Raw genomic sequence first — 15,228 nt, 5'->3', positions numbered from 1 at the left:
TCAACAGCAATGGGTTTTCATCAGGAAAAACTCCAGATTCCCCAAGTGTGAGAATTCCTGTGTGGCTGCAATGTGCCTCAATTACCACTACAGCACGTCTGGAGTAGTTTCACTGCAGTATGAAGGGGGCTCCCCATTACTAGGAAGGTACAATTCCTTGTGCTGTTGTGTACGGCTGCATAAGTGACAGTGAAAAGAAAGGTCTGATAGTCAAATTTAAAGTATTTTTAGTCAATTCAATAAAAATACTTTCCAATCATATGAAAAGAAAAAAAAATTAAAAACAGCCTGATTGGAAAGTAGAAATGGTAAATATCACATGCCAAGCTGAGAAAGTTTCTAATTTAGATGAAAAAGCTCATCCTTTCTGAGCATGGCAGGTCCCTAGAAGTTTTGGAGAAGTTTATAGGTCCATGCAAAAACCAGGTGGGCTTGTCACTTAACTCAAACTGAGCTTCCTTATTTTGTACACCACCAGGAAATAGGAACAGACAAAACAACTGTATGTTCTGTAAAATATAATTAACAAAATGTCACATTGACTGAGTGAACTCAATTATAAAAATATGTCCTTTTCAGTCACAGGTTTTTCTTTCCATCCTGAATAATGATTGGGGATTAAGACAGCTGGAAAATAAAGTTTCAATACACAGCATTCAAACACCAAAACTGACATCATCCAAAAGAAACCTCAGGAGACATTGCCCTCTCCACCTGCAGAAATGACTGTAGTGCAATTCAGGGTGTTTGCCAGTGTAGGCCATCATGAAATTGGCAGAGAAGTGGCAGATCCTGACATTTTAAATTAGTTGAAAACAGAGAATGAGACTAATGAAGAGGTGGAATGTGGGCAATAAAAATGTACCCACATCACATATGCCAAGTAAATAGAAGAATGCTTGGTACCTCAAGCTTTGGTCCTGAGAATAAGGAAAATTTGCAAAAAATTAGCTGGTGTGTTCATTGCAATATGCAGCCTTAAGCTAGTAGCCAATTTCTTGTGATAAAGGAAGGTTAGTTACTGCTAAACCTAATTTAAAATAAACTAAAACCTGTCTGGAACACAACTAAATAAGCATGTGCATGAGGGAGGTAGTTACAGAAGAAAAAGTACAATAGACTTGAAGCTTACAGAGTAGAGTCTGAGCAAGTAAAACATCTTCAGGGAAACTCAGAGCATCCCTGGCTCAGGAATTTGAGATTGAGCTTAGCCAACCTCCTTAAAATGGAGAAAATACAGTAGCAGGACATCAAGGTGTAAAACCAAACCAAGCACCACACAACTACACCAAGCACCACTGCCCCACCCCTTCCCTCATGCCAAGCCCACATCAAATACATTATCTGTGAGATCAGTCCTCTCTCAGTGAGGGAAGAAAATACAGGAAATGCAGTAGTATCACTGCTTAGGGAATGCAGAACACCTTAATAACAGATGGACAATCCCAGCTTCACATCCTTTTTGCCCTCCAGCAAAGGTGCCCTTCACAAAACTGCTGGAGAGTTTGGTCTGTCAGAGCATGCTCACAGCCAGGACACCCTTCCTGAGAAGGGGAATACTTTTCTCTCACCCTGACCAGGGCTAAACTTCAGTCATCCAAACAGCCAAGGTCTGATTTTCGTCCAGACTACAACACTCCTGTTCTCTTTGAGGGACTGCTACAGTGATTAGGCAGAAGCCCTCCTTATAGCAGAGTCCTGTTAATTGAACTTTGAGAAAACATTTATAAAGGAAAACGAGTAGGTTCGGGTTCTGGTGGTTTGTTTGGTTTGGGGTTTTAGTTTGGGTGTTTTGTTGATTTTTTTTTTAATTGCTTCAAGATCATCTGGCTGTACAAGAATTTATGTTTTCAACTTCAGAAATGCATTGAACCTTCCTAGCATGTAACTTCTGGCAAAATACAATGCCTTATTACCTCTTGGAAACAGGATTTTTGAATGCACCTGATGGAGTTCTTTGGGATTCTTGGTGTTTATTTTTTAAACTTGCATGCACATACAAACCACCAGAAAGTCACTCTATTGCTATTGAACCTCACTTTCGTCTCTCTACCCTAAAGGGAATCAGCAAATTGCTTTCACATAGGGAGCTCCTATAAAACAGAATAGTCTTTGTTTGCTGACCCAATTACATAAAATATTAACAGAAGGGAGACTATTGCCTAACAACATTAACATTGAGTTACAACCAAAGTTACACAGTTCTTGTTGATGGCTTTTAGTACTCTGTATTAATTTCACCCATTTCTCTTGAATGTATAAAATTCTCATGCATTAATTCATTCAAATAATTGAAAAAGTCTTCCATACAGAAGTCTTCATGTGAAAATTATTATTTATGAGGTGTCAAATGAACAGTATTACAGCTGTAAGAGACTATTTGGTAGAGACATGGGACAATTAAATTTTTAAAAACTGACACACCTTGTTAATTAGAAATGCTAACATTTGACATTTTTATTACCAAGAAAATTGATTTATTATAGATTCATTTAAATTTTGGGAGAAAGCTGATGCTAGGAATTCTAATTCACAGCAGATTTCGAGCAACAGGTTTCAGATCACCTGTAGCCCAAATAGATATAAATGAAATGCACCAAGCCCCCTAAATCTAAAACTCTGAGTAAGCACTGCTGTGTCAAAGAGCTGATTTTCATCCACTTTCCGATTCCTCATTTGCCACCTGGGCCTGTGCAAAGCACTTTTTAAGCAGTCTTCCCAGTAGCTGGAAGAAAATATAGGATTTCACTCCTCAGTAGACAGAGGTACACCAGTGACCAGATGTGGCTTTTTTTGTTTCTTTTTGTGAAAGAAAAAAGATGTATATGAATACAAACAGAACAGCCACATTCTGATTCTCAAAATTATTTTTATACCTGGCAGTTCTATTCAATGAGGGCTGTTCACACACAGTAAGCAGATTCCTCTGGACAGCTGTAGAAGGGAAACCTCCTGTCTTAGAAGTTGCTTTTTCTCCTAGAAAACTTAATATTTCTATATACTGGAGTGCTTAGAACATCAGAGAAAACTGCCTTCAGCATCACTGCACAGAACTGGAATTTGTTTTCTTCACTAATCCAGATATTTAACAGTGTCATATGACCAATCTACAGCCTCCCTGAAAATCAGTCATAATGGCTGATAAATTCACACATCACAGCAGTTGAGCTAACAGTGTCTCAGGTGCCAACAGGGATTTACAATGGGAAGGAGACAGTGAGGTACACAACTTGCCGCACCCCTGACCACATGCCAGGAGTAACAGGCTAAGTATTTAACTTTTCAGAGCAGCATTTGGAGGGCTTCAGGCCAAAGCCCATCAGCAGTGATCCTTTTAGTCTAAGACAAGTGCTGGCTTATCCACACAACTGTATCATGGTTCATAGAAAACTTCATTTCAACTGACAGCAAGGTTGTGTGTTTGAGCTTCTTTGTTACTTATGCAAAACATGAATCCTTCTGCAAAACCTGTGTACCAAAGGGAATTGTCCTTTTCAGCTCTTTGTAGCAGCTGGTTGAATAGAACAGGATAAATAGATTCCAGCTCTCAGACAGCTGAGATTTACTGACTGTGAGAAATAACTTGCCCCCAGTGAAGGAAGCAACATAAATAGCTCTGGCTTAAGGGGTACCTTCGACATATTGACATTGGCTTCACGAGGTATCAGTATGCCAAGTTCTCCCTGTAGGGGATCCACAGGCAAACCTGCTGGGGTGGGGTTAATGCGCCAAGAGAGTCATGGAGAGGCTATTTGAAGCATCTGGAGCATCTCTCAACTTGAATGGAACACAAAAGAAGAGAAGGTTTAAAGGAAAGATGCAGTAAGAAAGGCATTGCAAAAACAAACAAACAACAAAAAAAAAAAAAGTCAAGGAAAAAAAACCAAAGAAACCAAACTTGAAGAATGTTCTATAATTAGAAACAAAGAACTAATCTGCAACTTCTTAAAATCCAAATCATTATGGACTATTCTATAAAGAACTGCTGTGCTATGGCTGGGTCCAGGCTTTAGGCTTCACCTGCGTCCCTACAATATTTTTGCCCAGGTTACCTACAATCCATGAGTTTATTCTTCAGGACTTGTCACTGGAAGGCAGGAGTTTTTAAATGTCCTTCTGTATTTGGAAGGAACATTCTCCCATGGCTTCCTGAGGGGGAAAATAATCCTTGTACATTTGGCACAGAGAATGTTGCAATCCATCTGCAGAGACACAGGTGAGAATAGCCCGACTGCCAGGGTGCCAACAGGACGGGATCTGCTCAGAGTCCCTGCCAATCCCATGGACTGACTGTGCAGCAGACTTACCTTCAGCTGCATCACAGTTAATTTTGGAAGACGTGCAGGAAAATGTTGCAAAAATAAAGCTTTGCGGGAATCTTTCTAGACACCACTAGTAAGTATCAAAAAATACTGAAGGTAAGTGGAAGATAAAGGCAACAGAAGGAACAAAAGGCATAGCTTGTCTATTTTTCCTGCTGATGTTGAGATGCTGTTTCAAAAGGGGTTATCTCAAAGAATACAGACACGTGCTAGGGACTGAGCATAATTATTTAGACTGACTGACTCACAGATGTCACCTTTAACTGTTTTGTCAGTTGTCATGCACTGCCTGACAATCCTGCTCAGAGATGAAGTACAAGCAAGGCTGCACATGTACTGTCTAACAGTGCTGCACATTGCACCAAAGGCACTGTCAAAGACAAATTTAAAGAGCAGCTCTTCAGGCAGATTCTTACACAGCAAGATATGAACAGAAGAGCCACATAACTCACCCAGGAGATACTGGCCTTCTGCTTTATGTACTGGGGTCCAAGATCAGAGACATGCAGGGCTGAAGTGTTAAAGCTATGAAGCATCCAGAACCATTAAAAATATTTTGCTCTCAGGGTACGAGGTCATATCCAAGAAACTTTTACACAGATCTGACTTCAACAGACAGTTAATCTAATCTTAATGTGGAGATCTCAAGTCATGATGCATTTATAAAACTGTAGATGTCACTAATCTAAAAGAGTTTGAAGGCACTCTGAAGGGACAGAATAAAAATTGTTTTGGAAGCTGTTCACTGGAGAACTGTATTCTTACCATGTGTTCTGTGACAAAAACAGTTAAGACTGACAGACTGGAAAATCTCTGCCTTTAGTGCAAAAATATCAATGCCCTGTATCTGCTAAATCAAGCCCACCTCTGCAGGTGTTTGTTCTGTCCACTAGCAGAGATGAAACAGTCAGTGACAAGTTCTAGGCAGCAGGGAACTGTATCTCAAGCTTAGCAAATACAAAGTAATTAACTAATTATTTTCTTTTACAGTTGATATACATTTTTATAGTGACAAATCAGAGGCTTGTTAGGAAGCACAGCAATGAAGCACCACTGCCTGTGACAAACAAGGAGGCTGGAATAGTACAATATTCTTGAGTCCATGCAGTGACCTCAGTTATTGTAAAACAGCATGGGCAATTACACAGCTGTGCTTGGTCATGGTTTCCAGGCCACTTCAAAGAATTTCAGAACAAATACTTCAGTTAAAGAGACAAAGGAAAATCCTACCTATACAAATTATAATTTCAATCAAAACTTACACTGCTTCTGCCATTGTTCAGAATTGAAATGACAAAGAGTAGAATTAAATGAAATTTTAAATAACTCACATGTAATCCAAATATAGGTTCATGCTTCTCATATATTTCCTGAAAGAAGCTCTTGAAATATTCTTACCCACTTATTTAACACTGCAGCTATGCCTAGTCACCATCATTAAGAGAAATAAACATATTCAGAATAATTCAGCTCCACTAATTCCCTTAAGGAAAAGAAAATGAATTAAAAAAAAAAAACACCTGCATTTTGAGTGTATCAGCCCTTAACATATGCTAGAAATTAGAAAGTAATTACAGTTGCTTAGAATGTCTTAAATATTGGCTGAAATATTTTAATGTCCTTTAAGACACCAAATAATTGAAACCAAATTCTCTGCTCAGAAAAAAAAATTAAATGTCTCTCCTTGAAAACAGAGCTTGAAGGGGATAAAAAGATACCCTTTTAGTTATGCTCCTTACAATTTTTTGTTTAAGAAAGAGAAGGAAAAGTTTCTGAAATTGTAGCTGAGATAAACATACCAAATTATCACAGCTAATTTTTTTGAAAGCTTTGAAATGTGTTGCTTGAATCAATCTTGATTCCTTTTTATTTGACTAGATTTTAGTTTTTCCTCTGTCAAATCAGGGAACATTTCTAAAAGCTACATTTTTTCCATGGACTGGTCTCTAAGGCCTGAGATTGATATCTGCATAGAAGACAGACACAAGGCAGTACCCCGCAGAGGATTCCTGCTACCAACCAAAGAAAACACAATGACATTACCGAGCTGATGGCAGAAAACAGGGGCACCGAGGTTCAAAACTAACAGTTTAAAAGTAGACATACCAAATGCACAAACAGAAGTATGGGAAGTCTTGGCATACTCCCAGATGAAATCCACAAGATACTGCAGACAAGACACCTCAGAATGTGAAGGGGTACAATACATAAAACTGCTGTTCTATGGCAAAAAGTCACATTCCTTCAGACCATGACTGGATCTGGTGGAACCTGCTGATGGGAAGAAAATTGTTCTTCCTCTGCAAGCTACCTCATTTTCAGGGAGGGAAGCTTCAGTCAAGTATACAGGCAGGCAGAGGAAGAGTTAGAGAACAAAAAGAGCTCAGCAAGATCTGGGAGCCTGGAGTTTATTCAGAGACCAGGAAACAGCTGAGAAAATAGAGCTATTAAGGGTAACAGCAGAATACCAGCTCTGGGATTGACCAGCAATAATGGATACCAAGAACTATGAAAGAAATTTGAAAATACCAACCCCTGTAACAAACTTGGAGAGAGGTAATGCAGAATTAAACCAGAAAGCATCCAAAGATATTAAATAGTAAAGTATCAAATTCCCACTGAAAATGTGTTGGAAACAGGTGTCTGATTCTAAAGATTCCCTTAGAACACCTTGTCAGCCTGTAGTTTCAAATTAACAATTAAATCAATTTCTTCTCAGGACAATCTCAGATTAAAACAGGGTCCATCCTGTTTCAGATTGCTTCCTATCTCCACCTTCCTTCAATTTAGCAAATGAATGTTACCATATTTCTGATTTAACACAGTCAAGAAAGGAAAACAAAACTTGTAGCATCATCTTTATTTTACTCAGGCTAAAATTTCCCAGTCACCAGTGATTTCACCTGCCTTGCCCCAAGAAGTATTTACTGAAGGGGGAAAAGCCTTTCTGATTACATCTGTGACAATAAAACATTGGTATGCATTAGAGAAGCAACAGGACAGGCAGAACATCTGCCAGCGGCTGTTTTCCCCTCCCTGCCACCAGTATCAGCTATTCCTACTGCAGAGCTTCAGCCAGGCTACAACAGTACCAAGTTTTAAATGCAGATGAATTCTGCCCAATATGCTTTTCAATATCATTTCTAGACTTCTTTTATGTTTTTATTGCGAATTCAATTCCCAGAGAAGCTCAAGCACTTTGGAAACTCTGTGAAGGGTTGAACTTCAGACTATTAATGTTTGGAGTTAGAGGCAAGGAAATATTTATCAGCAGGAGGCTCCAGGTATGGGTGAAGGTAACCTGGGATCAGGACTACAGAGAGGGGACTCCAATAGGCAACGTCATTAAAATGGGATTCAACACCTCCAGGATATTAGCAAGGGATTTTTTTGATGTCATTCTTCAGCACTTCTTGTTAGGCATTTTGTAACCACACTGTGGTTTCACAGTAGGAGTTGTGAAGTTTAATATGTTAAACACATCCACAATATATATTACCTTACAGTGCCACCCTTTGCCACATAAGCATGCCAGGCTCATAAACAAAGAATCATTTAAGAAGGGTAAGAAATTTACCACATTTGAATTTAATCACACATTCTTAAGAAATATTTAACATATCCAGTCTCCTCATGTGTGACAGATCTTCCTCTAGCTTTCAGGGGACACCAGCTCCAAGCAAGGATCTCAGCCAGCTGATACCACTGCTCTTTTAACATGAGCTTTGGCCATTTTCTGCAGCAAGACATTCGATGCATCCAACCATGCTGGGTGCACCTTACAGGTATTATTAACACTTGAATCATCACAAGGTATCTTTGGAAGCCTATATATACACTGCATGAAAATTCACAAGCTGTTTTCAAAATTTTAGGAGTAACAAAGTGTCCTGGAAAATAACGTGTTAAGCAGATTCTTCTAGTTGCATATTTAAAATAATAATTCATTCTACGAGTCTCATCCTAGTTGGAGAAATTTCTTTTTAACCTGGGAATTCATTTTGTGTTATTCTGCTTTACTTCTAATGCCATTGCCTCTTGTGGGCTGCTTTTTTGTAAGAAACTTCCAGTTCTAGGAAGTACAAAGTCCTCATGACATAAAAGTAAATAACTTAAACATTTTATTATCTAAGGTAATGAATTAATGCTATATTCTGATAATGCATTTTAAAAGACCAATAGAAAAGTATCCTGGAGGGTACTCAAAATGCCATATCAAATTAAATCTAAATGCAAAAACTCTCCTGCTTTCCAAACACAGAATGATTCCATGGAAAAAAGGAAAGAAAAAAACAGGAGACCTATGTTAGGAACAGATAGAGGGAACAGCCAATTAAAGACTTACAGATTAATCAAGATTGGGAAATGTAATTTGGATGATTGAGTATCTTTGGGCTTTTCATGAAAAGGAGCATAAGGAATATATGGAGAACCAGTGTCAGATTAACATCTACACGTGATGGGATCACCGAATACTCCTGCACCTTTCAATACAGTTTCATCACACCATGCCCAAGAGGCATCTTCCCAATAATTCCTATTAGAGAATGAACCAATTAACTGGGCAGGAAGACAGTCACAAACTCCTGTCAGCCTAAGTCAAGGATTAAATCTGGCAACATTGCTTTTAATGTTTTTGAAAACGGTTAGGTAAGATTTTCAATTAGTGTAGATCAAGTAGAGAGTCATAGATTTCAAAGGCCTTTTAACACTTCAACAACTGTTTCAAATCTCCAATAAAGCATTATTTGATAACAGATGTTACTGGCCTTTGTTTCTAAATCAAAAGGCAAGGAACAATACCTTCCAAAACAAACAGAAAAAGTGTTTCAGTAAAAAACAATGCAGTAAAAGCTTCCTATTCACAGGAGCTGACTGTTGATGATTACTACATTGATTTAAAAAAGAATGGAAAAAAAATGGAGGGAAAAAATCTAGAAATTACTCCCAGTAAAATGCAAAGAGTAGCAGCAAGAGATAACCCAAAAAAACCTAATAGAATTGCTTTTCAGAGAGAGAGAATGGAAAAAGAATTTAAAAAGTTGCTTTCCGTTAACACAGAAATAGTACTATTACAACTAACCAATCAAGAGATGCAGAAAACGTGTTACTAGAGGAGAGTGGCATAAACAGGTTTTAGTGACACAGTGATAAAAAGCAGATTAGAAAGCAGCAGAAAGCACAGAAGCAAACAAGTATTTGTAAACAGCAGATAAAGAACAGCTGAAGGCAGTAACTCAGGCCATAACATGGCTGATAAAGCAGCCTTGCAACTCTAATCACCTAAGACGCAGGACTCCTGGTTTTGTGAGGAGCAAATAACTCATTGTTTTCATAGAGCTGTAAATTTCATGCATAATTTTGAAGTACTGAAACATGCATCCCTTAGGAAAGCAAACAGTTTGTAGCTAATTGAGAAATGGACACTAGAAATGGAATACCAGTGCAGTTTGGATAGAACTCCCATATGGAGAGAGTCCTGCAGAGCAGGGTGTCCTGTTGGTGCCCAGAAGCAGCATCATGTGCACTGTTTGACTGTGCACTGGGAATTTCTGATCATCCCACCTGTGTCAGGAAAGAGGGAATGTAACATCACCAAGGAGCAATCAGGAACAGGCTGTAAGAAAGGATGCCTCCCACAGACATTTATGGATGCACAGAAGCTTCAGCAGAGGATTTCCAGGAGGGATTTTTTACACCTTTTGGTGTATAAAATATACATGTATATACAAGTTTTATCATATTATGTATAAGGTGATAAAACTTCACTTGCTTCCTTGCTAAAATCCAGGCAAGTCTCAAACTGGTTTTACATTCAACTGCGCTCCCACCTATTTCCTTTGCCTAATAAGCCCCTCAGAAAGCACATGAGGGCACATAGATCTGACTAATAAGGGCATGGCCACAGCCCAGAATGAAATGTCACTTCAATGCTATTAAAAACTGTCTGTATGTATTTTATTCATTGTGTTTAAGTGATCCTGAAGTACAGAGAAATATCTGGAGGGACCTTAGGCCAGTAATAAATCCAACAGCAATGAAGCCTAAGAATGCAAACAGATAACAAATGTGTGGGAAACAAATTAGACACAATAAAGTAATTGAACATTAGTCTTTGTCTAATTGATTTGTTACTAACTGACATTGATTGTACCTATCCTTCTGGATTTCCATTAAGCTATTCTTGATCACACCGTTTCTAATTTGCCTGAAGCCTTGTGAGAAAGCAGCATGTGCAATAACACAGGACAACACATCCTGTGGTTTCCTGCTGTTACATTCTAAATGTTTCCTCTTTGCGCAGATAAATCCCCGTTTTCTATACATCCCTATTAGAAACAGAACATTTGGATTTGCTAAAGGCTTTGGAAATCTACATACTGCATACAACGGATTAAAGTTTGCATCAGGAAAGAATCAGAATTCAAAGCTTTGAGAAGGTATTCTAGATTTTGCTGTACATAAAAATATCCCTGCATACTCCTAAGAACAATAACAAAAAAACCAAATCTCCTCTTGAGCCTTTAGCTCTAAGTTTGTCCCAGATTCTGACAAACAGCATGCAATTAAAGATCAGAATGAGAACAGAACAGGAATCAGATTTCTAAACCTCTCTGGAGGGTGCCATATCTGCACACAGGTCAATAGGACTATTCACTTTAGTGATTATACTGCAAACTGTTTATAACTCTGTCCTAGAGAGTAAAAACCACACCTGAATAGGGCTTCACCCACTGAGCACCTTTAAGTTCTTTATGCACAAATTTTCCCTTTTAAAAAACAGATTTTTGTTTCCACTGGCCTGATTGACTAGGGCCTTTTATGGGTTTTTTGAAGGTGTTTATGACAGTAATATAGTTTAGTCTACATCTGACAAAAGTGCATCAAACATTAAAGTTGGCACAAGATGAAGTTTTTTACCAGCTAGAGCTATGTGGTATCTTGGTCACCCAAAAACTCTTTTAGTTTACAATCATGTTCAATCTTATTAATTCAAGCTTTTGGTCCCTTGGTTGTAATTAAGACTAAGAAAAATCAAGTAAAACAACTAGATGCCAATAAGTAAATTTTAGGAACTCATTAACTTTGTTTGAATTTTGATTCTTGACGGCACCTAGGAAAACTGAGGAAAAAACTCAACCCATAGGGGTGAAAATTTAGGCTTTATTAAGCAGCAATCACTTATAAGGAGAAGCTCTGAAATACAGCAGCAAAATTTCCTCATCTTGAACCATTTGGACTAACAGAAAGACTTGGACATGGTATCTACTGATATTCAACAAGTATTAGTTTATAGGGAGCTGTGTATGATTAAGTGTTCTTTGTTACTTTAGGTATTTTTCTGTAAGATTTGTGCCAATTTAATGTTGTAGCAAATCTCCTGTGGAAACTGCAACTGAAAAAAATATCTGTACCCTTTTTTCTCACTGGTACTTGTTAGGCTACAAGAGAAGTCAGTTAAAAAAACCTATAACAACTCTCAAATTCAAAAGTCAAACCCAAAAATTTGGCAGATGTCAAGTCTTAATCTGCTGAACCCTACACATGTTTTAAGGTAAAAGTGTGGGGGCAGAAAACTTCCCCAGTTATTTTTGAAAACCATCCAATTCAAATATTTCCACTAGTTATCCGTCAGTTGATCTGAATAATAATTTTTTCTGTTTCAATTTTCCACAGTCCCTTGAGAAGTAAAGATTTGAACACTGCTGGGGCCACAAGCCATTTGGCCTCAGTTACAGTTTAGTTGTGGCTTAATTTATTTGTGAATGATTTCTTAGAATGACAGGTACACAGCAAATATTTCTATACCCATTGGAGCCGAGTTCTGCCACAATATTTAAATCTTTGGCACGTTCTTCAGGTATATATACAAAAAGTTTTAATAGGTTTACATACTTAATCAGGAATTGAGAGGCCCAACTCAAACTTAATCTTACCAGATTTTAAATGCTAATTAATCTAGTATCTGTAAAACTTCCAGTTCTTTGATATCTAATCATCACAGCTTGAAAAAAACATGGAGCAAAATAAACCACAAATCCTTTAGCAAGCTACTTCATCACTGGATGCACACAACTCTTCATCCTTTTTCAGGATACGCAGACCACAACAATGTTGTTTTCCTACTGGTTTCTTATTGATCTAACCCACATGGGCTTGTTTCCAAAGGCATTCTCTTAATCTTTATGTACAGCAATGTTAAAAGAGTATCTAAAGTAAAACAGGAAAGGAACTTGAAGTAGGAGGCTGAAATGACAGAAAAGGTTTTAACAAGCTTGATAGAAAACCAAAAACTCTCTTCTGACATCTGCTACAACTGATGGCAAAAAATCAAGAACCCCAAGCTATGAAGCACTGGATGCTTTTGAAGTTTAACACAGCTGAACACAAGACCATTGTTCTCCAACTGCACCTGACTGTCTGTGTGGGGTTTCTCCTCACTGACTGAAGGTGTTCCACACCCTTGTAATGAAATTAGTTTTCAGGTCTTTTACCCCTACAGATACTTGCAAAGTTTACAAACAGATAATAGTGAAGTTTATAACTATACTAAAATTTCACCTAGTATTAGGCTAGCAACACTAAAATATTAATTGCTTATAAAATATATTAATCTAAAAAAGAAGCTTCTGACATTCATTCTCATCACCTGTGCTTCATAGGTATTTTTAAAAAAAATTAAATCAAATTTTATCACAAGGACAGCCCTGAAAAGAAAGAACTGTGATCACTGAACTGCTAAGAAATTATTGAATGGTTTCAGATACCTAGGCCTGAGTCACTTAAGCATTTAGTTCCTATTGATCTTAACAAAGCTCAGGCTCCTTTATACTTTCATGCATCTGAGACTTGAATTCTTAAGGCCTTTTAATCATGATGAAAAAATGTACCCTATCACTTGCTAAATAAGTTCACTCTAGGTTGTATTTATGTCAGCTTTCATACAGGCAAAGAACAGCAATCATTTTCATGTAGCTTGGGGCTTGAAACAAGCTCTCACTTATACAGGAGTAAATTCAGGGTAATTCCATTTACTTCATTTGATTGGATCTGGCCTCTTGCTTCTGACGCTGCCTGTGGTAACAAAAATCTGCACTGTGCCATTTTTTCCCCTCCAAAATAAGATTGCATTTTAAGGAGAATGCTTACTAAGAGGAACGTCAAGGTCTTGTACCACTAACGGAGATTGCTGGCCTCTCTACTTGAGCTCAAGCAACCAAGATATTTTTTGTAAATTGAGATAGGGAGGACATGCACAGACAGCACCTGCTACAAAATACCATCCCCTTACACACACAATTACTTTCCAATTCCTGCCACCCATGAAATAAAATGGAAGTCTAAACACACAAGTTATGGCACCACATAAACGGCATTCAAAAGGCAGAAAGATCCATGCTTTGGATTAGTACTGCAGTACTTAGGAAAAGAAGTTACCTAACTTTTCTGGCACAGTAAATTATTTTTACTTTTTTTTGTTTGTTCTGGCATAGCTATTCCTAGCAGTCACCTGCCAGGCAGGAGCAGATGTACTGCTGCTACTGTGCCAGGTAACACATCACTGAGAAGGGGAGCAAATTTCCAGCACTTGCAGAACATCTTCTACCAGGTCTGCAGCAGAGTTTCAAGTCTGGCACATCTTTGCATCATTAGTCTTGAAAATTTTGGCTTTTCTATTTAAAAACATAAATAGTCTATAATAACCTACTTACAGTTCACTGTGATCATTATTCTTTCCACTGAAAATTACAGCAACTGGAATCCTCTGTGCTGCAGCACATACTGTGCACACCCAGAAAGAAATCAAAATGTGTCATCATTGTTGATAGAAGGATAAATATAGTTGAAGTCAGATTAATATTTCCAAGATTACTCATTTCTACTTCAAAAGAGAAGCAAAGATCATGTGCGAAATGACAGCTACCCATCTGGAACTGGAAAAGTCACCATATGGATGCCTTTTGCTAATTATAGATAAATTTTTGATCTAAGGGATTTAAAAGTAGGGATCTGTCAGTTCAAAAATATACTTCCTCTCCTCCCTCATTCAGGCAATGCTTTGGTGCTGGTTAATCAATTAAGCAGAGCACTGGATCATACAGATTTGCTTCACCTTTAAGAAGGCACTTTTCTCCCACTTCATGCAACATGCAATGCCATTTGTAGCTCAGCAAAAGAAATATGTTACCATGGTTCCTTTTTCCCCCCACCAGATCAGAGTAGCCACTATAATTTTTTAGCCCAGTGGCCCATACATTCAGAGGCCATAAGACTGCCTTATATTACTGCTCCACATATGATATCTCTACTTGAACTACAGCATATATGCCTGAAAAGCATCCTAAGTGGACTATAAGATGTTTCAACAACATAATTATCACCCAAGGTAAGTTCTTCCAAGAGCAATTAATTTACATAAATTATTAAGTATGTATTCCTAACTTTCTGCAGGTTGCTTCCTATTAGACTGTAAAATTAATCTTTTCTTGTATTTTGTCTGCTGAATTGACTGATTAATTCTATATCAAATTACTCAACTGGCTGCATTTATTTATAGACTGCATTGTTCTTCAGCCTTTGCTTTGATACACTATTAGGGTGAGTTTGTCCTTGGGACAAAAAAAAAAAAAAAAGGGTTTCTCTAAACCTTCCAAATTTTGGCCTCCTTCTAGACTGCAAGCACTAGCTGATACTCCAATAGCAATTATAACACTGCCAAATGCAGAGGCTGCAGAGTCTTTTCATGCCTGCTTAGCATTTTATAGCTTTTATACATGGACTGCATCAGCCTTTTTCTCAGTACAGTAGAAATTCACTTCTGCATGTAAAGGTAGCTGATGTGTAGAAAACTGCATCCCTAATAACTGGGAGAAACAGGCTTTTCCATAACAACATTGAGAAGAGC

At 37.9% G+C, this 15,228-nt stretch overlaps 1 long non-coding RNA gene across 1 annotated transcript; it reads right to left on the bottom strand.

Moving 5' to 3' along the window:
* Positions 1–3,898: 3,898 nt before the first annotated feature.
* On the bottom strand, positions 3,899–14,106 carry LOC137483365 (uncharacterized). The gene is made up of 3 exons (XR_011004437.1): positions 14,036–14,106; positions 4,775–4,847; positions 3,899–4,202 (listed from the first exon to the last, which is right to left on the bottom strand). It is a non-coding gene; the product is annotated as an uncharacterized lncRNA (long non-coding RNA).
* Between the last annotated feature and the right edge of the window lie 1,122 nt (positions 14,107–15,228).

Source organism: Anomalospiza imberbis, chromosome 16, assembly GCF_031753505.1.
Source record: "Anomalospiza imberbis isolate Cuckoo-Finch-1a 21T00152 chromosome 16, ASM3175350v1, whole genome shotgun sequence".
In the NCBI taxonomy this organism is placed as follows: domain Eukaryota; kingdom Metazoa; phylum Chordata; class Aves; order Passeriformes; family Viduidae; genus Anomalospiza; species Anomalospiza imberbis.
Note: the sequence above shows the minus strand (reverse complement) of the source record. Positions and strands in the feature narration are given on the sequence as shown.